The 13,255-nt window shown below is 42.3% G+C and overlaps 1 protein-coding gene and 1 long non-coding RNA gene across 2 annotated transcripts in view; one reads left to right on the top strand and one right to left on the bottom strand.

The window, feature by feature from the left end:
- Nucleotides 1-11,195, bottom strand: part of LOC113965274 — a 222,377-nt gene extending 211,182 nt beyond the window's left edge. The window contains exons 1-2 of the long non-coding RNA XR_003533488.1: nucleotides 11,136-11,195; nucleotides 3,915-4,062 (exon numbers count right to left, since the gene is read on the bottom strand). This is a non-coding gene — a long non-coding RNA (uncharacterized LOC113965274). The remainder of the gene's footprint in view (nucleotides 1-3,914; nucleotides 4,063-11,135) is intronic.
- Nucleotides 11,196-12,854: 1,659 nt separating this feature from the next.
- The window catches only part of UBE2E3 (ubiquitin conjugating enzyme E2 E3), a 58,039-nt gene continuing 57,638 nt past the window's right edge, over nucleotides 12,855-13,255 (top strand). The window contains exon 1 of the mRNA XM_027678424.1: nucleotides 12,855-12,978. The gene's annotated coding sequence lies outside the window, so the exon portion shown is untranslated. The remainder of the gene's footprint in view (nucleotides 12,979-13,255) is intronic.

Raw genomic sequence — 13,255 nt, 5'->3', positions numbered from 1 at the left:
TCTTTAATCTTCCTAAAACATATGTAACATATAGAAATGTTTAAAAACTATGGGAACCATTTTTCTAACTATAACCATTGCTTACTACTCCAATACAATATAGTGAAAAAAAAAAAGAGATGATCCCTTATCCTAAATATTTACGATCTAAACAATACAATAGATTAAGAAACAAGTGCCAGAAAGTAGAAATTCCATGAATATAAGAATTCATGAAGTCTTCTTTCTTTTGGAGTTGCATATTATGACTGATTGGTTTTGCTACTCCATAATATTAGCAATATACTATGAGTTTACTTGTTATTGGACAGCAAAGAATACACACAGGAGAAAAATAATTTCAAGGCTGCACCTGTGGGGAAACTAAAATCAGACTTTGCATCTGGAGAGTTCGCAGAGGAGATAAACCCACACTAACAATATAATATCAAATACTAATACCTAATACAATGAGAGTCGAGTCCCACAGTCCTCTGCGTGGATTTTCTACTGTCTAGTAAAAATGAGACCAAACTGCATTCTTTATTTCAGAGGACTATGAAACAAACTCTTTTTCTTCTGTGTGGCCATCTTCTTTGATAAAACTTAAAGACACTTTAAATCCCTCTACTCCTCTTCCAAGTTTTGACAAAGGCTTAAAATGCATTTATACAGTATAATTAGAGACATTTTGTTTCCTCAAAAAAACAGGCCTAAAACCAGATCGAGGAAGCACTAACAAGGAGCAGTTGGTTTATTATGGTGAGAAGTGACAAGGCTGGACAAGCAGGCACTCAAAATGGGAAGAGCAGATCTGGAATGAAAGGTGAAGTGAGGCAGTGAGATGGGTGGCCAACCTGACTAACGAGAACTTAAGGGGATGAAAGCAGACAAAGAGAAAGAAAGATGAGAAAAATTCAGAAAAGACAAAGAGGAATAAATAGAGGAGAAGAGGAGAATGGATGAGAATATGGAGATTAAAAACCGGCTTTTTGGGGAGTAAAGATTGGCACTGCTTAACAACTAGTCCCTCTGGAGGGTATCATCTCATATTATTTGCAAGAACAAATTTATGCAAATTATAAGAGGAAAAAGAGGAGGGTATCTCAGAGGAGATGTTATCCACTCAGTCCTTCCACTTGTCTGAGGAAACAGCATCTGCTCAGCACTTCCAAGTGCAAGCAAGGAAGTGAAAACTAGCTTTATATAACAGCTGCAAATGTAGACTGCCAGGAAGTCAAAGTAGTTCATTGCTCCTTAAAGAATCTAAAAATTCACAGCTCCTATGATCCACTGGAAACTTATTGGGGGCTGTAACAAACAGTTCGAAGAACTCTCCTGTGGAGAATATCAATTGTAGGAGCACAGAGGAGTGATGCAAGCAATGGAACCTACAAAAGGAAAAAATCTATATATTTCAGGTGACATAAGAGATGGCAGTGATCAGAGGCTCTGGATGTCATTGATATTCTCCAAGATGGAGCAGAGAGGGGAAAAAAAAGAGTATTGCATACTGCAATTGCAAGAATGAGAAGCTGTTCAGCACAGATATTTGAATGATGTTGGAAAATAAACTTCAATAAAAGAAGGCTCATGCTCCTGGATTGCCTTGGGAAAGAAATCATGGTGAGAGAAGTTACGGAGCTCTGAGACAGCTGAAGAGTAACTAATAGTCAGTGAATGTATGTAGCCACTGACACTATAACTGGTTTGGAAATGTTACAAAAATGGGAATAATTGTAAAGATTACAATTAACTTGATCTGAGGATGAAAAGATATTTGGTTTTATTTCGTAATTTATTGTGAGTTTAATGTTAATTTAAAATGCAAAAATGCAACTGAAGGATTTTAATATTTTCCTGACATTGGCTTAATGAGGGTCAGACCATCTCATCAGCTCTTGTACTCCCCTTGCTGTTAGGAGCGTTGTGATGAGTAGTGCTGAACATGATGTAAAAGGCAATGCCCTCCATAACTGCCCATGCCTGTGCTTTTCACAACCACGTCACTGGTGTAAATCACATCCTGCATAACTGTGGAAAGGCAGACGTCAAGAGAGGAGCACACGGGCTATAGTTCTATTTGCATCACTTACCCCTACAGAGATGAGACCTCTCTATTTCTCTGTTGCACCTTTTCCAGAAGAAATGCCACAGTTTGAGCTTCCCTATCACAGCAACTGCTGAACAGTCCTCTTTTGGTGGCAAGAAAAGAGCATGGCATGGGGGGAAGAGGCAAGATTGGCATACTATTTTCAGCTCTTGTAAAGAAATGAACTCTTTCCTTCAAAAGAAAATGTCAATTTTATTTCCAGAGAACAGTCTCACAAGGAGCCTGACCAGTCCCTAGGCTTGACTGTGCTTAACAGAAATGGGGAGGGAGGGACAAGCACCACAGCAGATAGGAGTGTGCATTAGCAATGCTCCTCTGCTTTAAAATTAGATGTTTCACAACAAGCCTTCCTTCTTTTAATTTTTAAAGCTGATTATTTTCCAAGAAACTCCGAACTGACAGTACCTGTTTTTTAAATTTGGTTAGAATATATAGAAATGGAAGAGACAGCCCAGAAGACATAGGTTATTCTGTATTTCCAACTGGTGGTCTCAATAAGCTTTAACAATATGCACTGATTAATGCTCAAGGACCCTGAAATGTAAATAGGAACAATTCTCCTTTTATAGATGAGGGAACTCAGAGACAGAACGGTTCTGTGACTGCTGGGGTCAGAGTGTAGCAATGCTATCAATCTCACCTGTCAATCTCTGCTGCCCTTTCCCACAGTGTATGATCTTCTCTCACAAATTAATAACCAATACTATGACAGGCCAAAAGTCTAAATTTACTTTTTCCTTTCCTCAAATAGGGTTTATTTAACATTTCCTCTTCTCACTCTCCATTCCGACCTTTTCTGTTTTCCTCTTTTCTTCATTGATGCTTTAAGCTGTGGGGATTGCAGGGCTAAAATAACGTTATACTTTACCCTGAAGACTGTGAATGTTGTGATTATTCTTATCTGTTTCAGCAAGGGATTCAAAAGTCTTCTATGTCTTCTACTGTCATGAGACTTACACTTGAAGTCAGTAGAAACACTGTTCATAGTGTAAAGTAGATGGCAGAAGAGAACATTGTCTGAAAATAAGCTGTTCTAGGTAGTGACTAGAAAACAAAGCTTTTAAATTGAATAATGATATTCTGAAACTGACCCAAATTCTGTGGAGGGCCAGCCAACAGAGGGAAGCAAACCTCTTAGATTCCAGGCAGCACAGTAACTATTAGTGAACAGGTACACCTGAGGACAGAATAGAAATCTCTCCTGTCTAATGCTTGGTGGAAAAAGGCTATTTATTTGTTAATTGGAAGTTCTGTTGCATGTGAAAAGTGATCTAACCTGAGCACAGTTCTGAACAAAATACAAATTTGCTTCTTCAGAGATGATCTTAACAATCTTGCAGCTCCTTTGTCAGGTACTGAAGCATCCTGCAGCAAAGGTGGACAGGCATCCCAAATCACAAGGAGGCATATTGTACATTTCTAGGGAGTGCCTTTTCCCAGAAGCCTGTCAACTTCTTTGAAGGACATTAAGTCCTGTGACAGCTGCATCATTAGTGTCCACCAAAGAACTTTGACCTATTCTGGTAAATATGCTCAGGTCTTCTTACAGTACAGTCCTGTATTTGTAATGGAGTTAATGATGTGACCAACATATGCCAAAGTGGTTACCTGAATGACAATCGTGACTGACTGGACAGACAATTTGGGAATGCCTGAGTACAGTCTGTGTGAATACCAAAGTGCCTTAGGAAATGAGCTTCACCAGCATGTAAAACCCACAAGCACCGATCTTGGGAACCCTTTCTTGTGGTGAGATCTGAGCTTTAAGGTAGATATACTTAAATGATACTTTTAGCACTTGTGGCTGAACAGCAAAGCTTACCTTCTCTCCTTGCTGTTTTGAACAGCCCAGTGCACTGAGTGGCACCATCTGATCTGCTTTTGTTAATGAAGGTCACAGTGGAGCTGTAGATCAGCTCTGAGATGGAAACTCAACAGTTCTGTATCTTGCACTCACCAGCATGAGTTTTCTGTTAATAAAATACAAAACCAACAGACATAATTAATTCATCTATGGAGCATTTACTCACCTCTGTAGGGTTTTTTTCCTCAATGTGTAGTAAGGGACAATGCTAATGGAGATCCAGATATCTGAATACTGTCGGGTGGTCAACAGGTGCTTTCTCCCATTTGTTTCTCATTTTTATTGTTTTACTGGTGGCAGAACCACAAACTAGGTCTGCTAGCACTGAGCCTCAGCACAAAAGCTTTTCCTATTCTGCTGGACATTTCTTGCATGAACTGTGCTTTTTGATAGTCTCATCAATAGCATAGTAACTGCTAAGAAACAATGCAAAGAAAAGAAGTTGATTTGCACTTTTAAAACTATTTTTCCCTGTACATGTCTACTTGTTGTGTAGAATTCTGTGAAATAAAGTTGTGAATGCAAAGTCCGACTTGACTGTTTCTTTGGTACGAGAAACCAATGAAAAATAATGTATAATTAGAAAGAGTTTTGTTTGCTTCAGGATTTCACACATTTTGAGCTACTATCCATGTCACCAAAGTTTAATAGATATTAATTTGATAAAATGAATCTTAATGTCATTGTATTTTTTCATTGAAGAAGGCAGCAAACAAGTGTTTTAGCCAGAGTTATACCAGCACCATACTACTTCAATGTTAAGTTTGAGAAAGATAACTAAATAGAAAAAAATATTATTTTTTTTTTCAGGAGACTTAAAATGCACATTGAAAAATGTCCATTATTAAATGGATATGCTAATAATTCTGATTAATGGAACCATTTTGGTTCTACATCTCCTTTATCCTCGATCTCATGCTGAGACAGTAAAATACCACATCAATATGTCAGGTATCTATACTGGGTATTAGGAGAGATCATACAAAACATTGATGGGAGCTACTAGCTCTTTTCAAAACAACTTGTCCATCTGTTTATATGCTGGCATTTAAATACCTGTGTCCCAGTTCAACACTAAATTAGATTAATTTGATTCCATTGACCAAGATGTCCCCTATCTTAAAATTTCCACCCATAGGATTAATACAGTCTACTAGCAAGAACATTACTATTTAAAATCATGATCACCCTGACAGCAAAGGCTAGAAGTTCATTCTCACAAATAGCTGAAAGAGGGACAAAAACAAGCAGACCTCAGGAATAATGATCTCCATTTAGCTAATTAATTAAAACAACATAAGGTAACTTAGGAATAAGAATACCCCTGAGAGATTTTTTCGTGGCTTTCAAGATCATGGATACAGTACAAAGTAAAGTCATCTTTTGATGTTAGATGAGTGGAAGCAGCTTCATTGGCATATTTTTTCTGCTGTTTTGAAGTTAGCACCATGTTCTTATTTATTCTGTCATAGTACAGTCCCCTCTATTTTTATTTAACCAAAAAGTACTCTTAAGACCACAGTATGTTAATATTCCTATTAAATATTACTGAGAACACAGTAAAATGGTAGTAAACGATAACTGTTAGAAATTCAAGTATGAATTGGCCATACTATACTTAGTCCAATCCAAGCAGAACCGGCATGAATTAAGCTTGCATTTCCTAGACTTTCTCAGTTTTGCACAGAACACAGGAGCATCATTTCAGCTCAACTCTGGTTGGAAATTTAAATTTAAATTTTAACTGACCTTTCATTGTGCTAATTACACTTCAAACTTCCACCTCAAATTCCTGCCCCAGTGTGCCGTCCTCATGAAAAGCATATTCAGTGATACACAAGTGTGCAGTCATACAGCCACCCTACCTGAAGAGATGGAGTATGTTAATTTACATATTTATCAAACATTGTAAGGAAAAGCACGTACTGCAATGGCATATTGCACTGTGAAGGAGGGCTTCAGTAGCAGCTGGGATTACTGCACTGGAAAACACACAACAATCGGTCTGTTGACATACATGTGAATAAAGGTAGGGAAATGACACAGTAGGTATTTAAGACGAAAAAACTTGAGAAATAACTTCATTCGGCAGTGCAGCTGTTCTCTGCAGGGGCATGGAGAACATCCTTGATCTCTCATTCTCTGCTGGGAGCGCAGTAGAGGCAGCACATGTGGCTGGCCAGGAAGGACACTCATCCATCAGGTGCTCCCCAGCCAGCCTAGAAGTAATCAGAGACTCCAGAGAGAGCCTGGTTCAGTTCTCACTCAGAAAGAGGATGTTGCTCTGAAGTGTAAAATGGAAATTCTCATTATAAAAAGACACAAAAGCTGAAAGAAGAGTTTGTTGTTGAAACTATGGTACAATACTAAAATCAGAGTGGTCTCACACCTGCTAATCATAACCTCTTTCCTAGGCAAAGATTTCTGGCTGGTGACAATAAAATAGCTATTTGAAGATAGTCACATCTTGACATCACACAGATGGGGGTAATAAAAATTACTGTAACACTAAAAGCAGGTCATTTCTAAGTCTGCACCACTCAAAATACTTCAGAGAAACAGTTCAACATGCCGAATGACAAACAGAAACCCTCTGCCTGCCCTGAGGATCCAATCTTTTCTTGCCCTTGAGTTTTGCCATTATATCTCCAGGGCCTGACTTCCCATCTCAGGTGGCTTCAGCTGCAATTAAGACATCACCACCCAGGCTCTCCTCTTAGATGTGACTGACTGTTCCAGCACAGAAGGTAACAGATCAAATATGTGGAAAGTCTTCAGCTAGGGCTGTCCTCCCATCCCAGCCTTCACCACCACCTTGGGTGGAGATCAGTTCCTGACACACAGTTGCTCCTGCTACAACTGCTGTGGGAACAACTCCCACTGACCAGGACACAAAAGACACTGCTAGGAGTTGCAACACCTACTTCTATTGCAGAAACTGCCCAGCACACTCAGGAGTCTGGGTTGTGGAAGATCGGCCCTGCCCAGTTATTTCCAGGGGTGATTTATCATGATAGGGCCCTGACTTGTCTTTCCTGTCCCTTTGTGGGAGGTTAGGGCTCCTGAAGCAGGAAGGGAGTGGATAAATGCAGACAATAATGTTCCTAGTCAAAAAGCAAGATGCCACAAAGCTAATCCACAGGAGTCTTTGGTAATACTGATCTTTATAGCTAAAAAAGTATTGCTTCTTTATTGTAGAACAGGCATCAGCCAAGCTGGCCTTTTATCCAGTGCAGACATGATAATGGGAAATATGTATGGGCCTTTCCCTATAATTAGGGTGCATTCAGAAGTGTCACTGGCTTTCCAGGCAGGCAAATGTAAAGCGCCGTGACTCATCACTAAAAGGTGTGACTGCTCTCAGGGAATTTGTAAGATTTGCTTTAAATGCTGATCGGTTCCTTCTTCTTCCATGGGATGTCAGAATTTGAAGAGCCTGATGGGGACTGAAGTGTCAAACCGCTGATAAGCCAAGATAAAGCTATTTGTGCCAATTGTCACCAGCCCTAAAGGTGATGAAGGAAATCTCTTACCCACCTAACCCCAGGGAAATAAATAGGTTAGTCAGACTGAAGCAGTAAGGAGCTGTCCAGGATCCTTTTTCTTAATAACACTCTCAGGATGGGCCAATTTAGTCATGTAAATTTTAATTATTACTTTTTTATAAAAACATCCATCAGCTCATGAATAATGCCTGCCTCATATATATGTTTCTTTCTGACCTCATCTCAGTCAAGTCAGTTTGACTTTATAATCATCTTGCCTTCCTTCAGCTGGCATGAATGAGGATATTGGCTCTGTTACTATCAGCCTATTAACTTTCTGCTTTCACTCAAACCTTGGTCTTTTGAAGCCAAAGCATTTACGGAGCCAAAGAGTTCCAATCTAAGCAGTCTGTAGATAGCACTAAGATATATGCTTGTGTATATACTTACAGATAATTCAGTCTGAGATGGTTTAAGGGTGGAATATCTCTGTTTGTAACAGGGAAATGAGAATTTTACTAAGCCTTCAACATTATTCATTACAACAGCTTTCATAGCAGATTATCACACACACCAAGAATGACAATACTATTTTACTACACCCAGTGTGAGAAAAGGGGCAGATTTCATACTGAAAGTTTTCCAAAAATGCTGGTCTGCCAGGGCTGTATATGTAGAGCCAAGTTCTTTTTCCCTAATTTATGATTTACACACTATACCATTGAATATATACCACAAAATCATTTTCTGGAATTTATGAAGTTGCTTATAGAGCTATTGTTCTCACACTTTGGTACAGGTAAAAGTCTGCCAGTGTTTACATTTTACTTTACTATAGTCAAACATTCATGATACTGCACTGAAAATTAAATGTGTTAAAGTAAGCTGAAACTACCCATATCTCTACATCAAAGATAATTTTTCAATTAAAATGTCAAGGGAAAAAAATTCTCTTTGTGACATTGCTTGCAGGTGAAATAATGCTTATTTATTGAGGGAAATATCCTTATGACATATGAATTACTATTGTCCAGTAGATGGACTAATCCCACCTGAATTTCCACTATTTAATTTTTCTCATTTTTCCTACAGCTTTCCAAGTAGAATAAAAATTACAGAGGTTAAAAGCTTGTGAATACAAGCTACCTTCAATAAAAAATAAAGTATGGATTTTTTTTAAAGCACTGATACTCATTTGACATGCACAGACACTTGATTCGTATGAACGACTAGAGGAACTCCGAAGGGGCCACTGTGTTTTTTTCTTGCATCAATAATCCACACACAAGGAAAGAATTTACACAATAGAATACAAGAACTCCCTGGGAACATTGAAATACAAACATTTCCACATGACTTTGTCCTTCAAAACCATGCATTTACCTGTTATGTTTTTAAGTGCTTAATACCAATCTGCCCATTATAAACCAGTACCCAACTGACCATTTAGTCTTTTAGTGTATAAAATACAATTGTCAAATACAATGTATACCAAACAGTAGGACTTACTGTCTACTTCACAGGATTGTGATGAAGATTAATTAATATCTGTAGTGCTTTAGTGCCCGCTATGTATTTTTCTATGGATTTAGATACAGCAGTTATTCAACATTATAAAGAACCCTGGCTAAACAGCTAACTCCTGTGCTAAAAAACAATTGGTAAAATTCTCCTCCTGGCTTTATTCAAGCACATAAGGATTCAGAGAAAGTAAAGATATCCTGAAAACTCCTCTAAGCATCCCAAGTTCCAGGCATTGTGATAGGCTGCATTAGCACAGTCTCAAGACTGTTGCTGAGCTATAGCAGCTTCCAAAAAGTCGTTCTTCAAAAAAGAACAACTGAAGCACAGCAGTGTTCTGGCTTTTGCCCCATCCTTCCTCCACCATATTGCCATGCCAGGATCTGTAAGGTGGCAACACAAAACCAACAGATGGGCTAAACACCAGCTGACAAAGGGACCGGGAGGTGGTTTCCTAATGGTTGGTGTCCACTGCCACACTGACTTAATTTCTCAGTTTGAGGATAAAAAACTTACCTCTGCTGTTCTTGTAAATTCTTAAGGACACAAATTAATTGAAACATAGTAGGGACATTGTTCTTTAGGGGCTTGTTTTTCCTTCATAAACCCAAATGAATCCACAGCATCACAATGTAAGAATAATCACATTTATGATGATGATTTTAAGTTTAAGGCATGATAGGATGAGCTGCAGCTACTGACTTTGTAGCAGGCTTCCTGTACTCACTTCTGTAAGTCACTACATCTCTTCCTGGCCCAAGTTTTTTGCCTAATCTACTTCCCTAGCACTCTGTTAAAACTTTTAATTATCTTGGGAAAAGACATGCTGGATATTTGCACAAGATCTACCTTACAAGGAGTAGCACTTGCCACTGTGACTTGCTACTATGACACTAATTACTAAGAAAAACACAATCTAAATTTTGCCCCATCTACTTTTTTGAAAAAAAAAAAAAATTGTATTCATTTCCTGATTCTGCAACCTGTGCTTATCTATCTGTGGCACTGCAGTAGGGCTCCAACAGGGGCTTTACCCAACCTGGAATGGGAACACTCATAGAACAGAGAGATGCATTGCTAGGTGGAGATGTATTTACTGTCAGGAGACAATGATTTTGTGATAAAGAAGATGAAGTATACAACTGTAAACATTAAGTAGTATTTTCAGTTGAGCTGCTCTTAATCATGAAAAATGTATGCTGGCCTTATTTTACCATCTGTACACCCTTGAAAGGATTGGGGCAAGGAGATCAAGCAATGACTTTTCTTTCCTTTACAGTTTTCTTCTGAGAAGCAGAAAATGCCTTTCACCCTAGTTCTACTCCCAGGCATTGCATTGTTTGCTATCTAAGAACTTCACGTCAGATGGAGGAGACTGAACTGTGAATTCCTAAACCTAGAAAAATATTTTCAGATGTCTGTGCAGCCCAAGGCAGCTGTTAAACCTCTGTGTGCTACCAGAAACTGTGCTCTGACAGAGCAGGGATGGAGACAGACTCAAAAAGACATTGAGCTTCTGACCACCTTTGCAAGCAGGGCTTGTTAAAAAAAACAAACCCAAAGAACACAACAGCAACAAAACATGAACAACAAAGGCAAGTGAGTGGGGAAAAAAACGTAGGCCTCACTCTGAGTGCCCAGAACTTCCTTAGGAAGACTCTGCAGTTTACAATGCCAGCAGCGCTTCCAAACTTGAGCACCCAATAAACTGACAGAGAAAAGCATTCATGATGGGTACATCAGTTAAAATTACATTGAAGTCAGATCATGCGGGATATGAAAAGGTAGAGAGAGTAATTTGTAACAGTGGCTATTACAATTGGCATTTCTCCCTCTCCTTCAAACTCTACTGTACCTCTCAGTGCAGCATTCTTTCTGTGGATGACAACACAACAAACATACTTGAGGAAAGTAAGAACAAAGTGTCATCCTCTAGACCCAATGTCAAATGAATGACTATTCAATCCAATAAATATCTGTATATCCATGTTGATGTAGTAAATCTGTTTTAATATAGTACAAAAGGCTGGGAAAAAAATAAAATCTAGGCTGGCTTTTCTATTAGGCTTTGTTAAATGGGCTTTCTTAATTTTCACTTTATATCCTGAAAGCCACAGAACAACACAACATGTAGTAGCTGATGTGGTGTGCAACTCTTGACCAATCTACTTACTTTCATTCTGTAGATGCACACTCTTCTAGTACTTTTTTTTGGATGACTGCAAATTTTCACCTGAAATAAATTAAAATTTTAAATAATCCTGACTTTCAAAGCTCAGCAAGCCTCATCTTGAGCATCATCAACAGAATGGGGGGGGGGAGGAATATTGCCATGCTTCCCTTTTACTAATTATGCCCAGATTGCTCATCATGCCAGATACTGTTTATGCTAGGAATTTTCTACAGCATACCTCAGGGGCAAATTGCCTGTAGTGGTGATCTGGGAATTCTCTATAGCCTACTTTAACAAACAAACCTCCAGTATTCCTCCACATCACATCATTCAATTCTCTTGCCAAATCTTCAGCATAGTTTTCAACTGAGCTAACTTCAGCTACCCAGAGAAGGGTATTCCCTGACACACCGGTTGTTTATTCCCTCTAGAGCACAATATACGCTCTCTGACCCCTTGATCCTGCATAAGCTAAGAAAACACAGTAGTTTTAAGTCATTAGGCCGTTGCTAATGAAAGCCCTTGAGGTAAAAGCCATCAAGGTGAAAGCCCTTGTACTGGACAGCAATGTTAGCCTTGAGATTTCATGTAAATTGCACTAACATTTACAGTAATTGTTAACCCTTTCTGGTTATCCACAACCTCATCTACTTTTCACAGATACACTAATCTTCTTTTACAAAACTAGATTTTGTTGCAGTGTTTGGAATATTCATATTCCCTCAGTTGGTGGGTTGCTCTGGGTACATGGTGTGCCCGGGCACAGGGCATCAGAAGCTGTTCCAGTGCACACCAGCACCACGCATTCATGATGGGACGGAAAACGAGCTACATCTCTATCCTGTACCACCTTCCTGTGACACCTACCACAACCGCTATCGATTATCCCCTTTCTTCTTTAAAACATTTATGATTTGGCACGCTGGCTGCTCATGGAACAACTAACTCTGGTTTTGATGCTGAATACTCCCGTTTGGAGTGGTGAGGGACCCCAGCAGGGTGGCTGGTGTTTCTTCAACTCCCACGTGTGACAATGTGCCAAGGGCAGGGATTTTTTGGCGGCAGGGTGAGAAACCACCAACTGTCCCATTCTTTAGTGCCCCTGCGCTGGCACCGGGCGCAAAGCACGAGGTGAGGTGTGAAGCGTGAGGTGTGAGGCGGGGCAGCTGACAAGGCCAAGGGTTGCGGAGACCCCACGGCCCCTGGGCTTTGCCGTGGCTGGGCACTGGCCTGGCAAAGCCCGCGGCCATTCCTGCGGGAGTGTGCGGCGGGCTGGAGGCTGGAGCCCGTCGGGACCGGGGCTCTGCGGGAGACGCCGAGCTCGGACCGTCGAGGGACGAACCCCCCCCCCCGCCGCCGCTTTGTCCTTGCCCGGCCCGGAGCACGCGCGCCCGCGCGCACCCCGTCGGCGGCCGGGCGGGAGCGAGCGCCCCCTCTCCTCTCCCCTCCCCCGCCCGCCGGGAGCTCCGCCGGCGGCCGCGGGCGGGCGAGGGGGGCCGGGCGGGGGCGGGGGGATCCCGGGGGCGGCCGGAGCCCCCTCCCCGCCCCCGCTCCGCCGCGCGCTCCCGCCGCCCCCCGCCCCGGCCCCCCGGCCCGCCGCGGGAGCCCGCGCCGCAGAGCGGGGCCCGCCAGCGCCACCCGCCGGCCGCGGGGCCGCACCGCGCCTCCCCCCGTCCCCCCCTGCTCCGGCTCTCAATGTTCCACACTGCCCGGCCACAGAGCCGCCGCCGCCGCCGTAGAGCCCCCCGGCCGCCTCCGTCCCCTCCTCGGGCGCCGCGGGCCCGGCCCGGCCCCCCGCCATCCCGCCCCTCCGACCCAGCAGCGGGACAGGACGCCGGCGAAGGTAAGGGAGCGGCGGGCGAGGCGGCCGCCGCGGCGGCTGGGCGAGCGCGGTGGGGGGAGGCGGGGAGGAGGCGGGGGGGCTGGTAGAGGAGCTTTGTTCTTGTTTTCGGCGCTCGCTGCCTGGCGGCGGCCGGGGGCACGGGGCCGGCCCGAGTTCACGCCTCACTTGGTGCACACGCACGGTGCGGAGCGGGGCCGGGCGAGCCGCCGCCGCCGCCCGCCGAGCTGAGCCGAGCCCAGCCGAGCCCAGCCGAGCCCAGCCGGGCTGGCGCTCCCCT

Source organism: Neopelma chrysocephalum, unplaced genomic scaffold (assembly GCF_003984885.1).
Source record: "Neopelma chrysocephalum unplaced genomic scaffold, ASM398488v2 Primary Assembly neopelma1_44, whole genome shotgun sequence".
Classification (NCBI taxonomy): Eukaryota; Metazoa; Chordata; class Aves; order Passeriformes; family Pipridae; genus Neopelma; species Neopelma chrysocephalum.
This window is presented reverse-complemented; position numbering and strand designations above follow the sequence as displayed.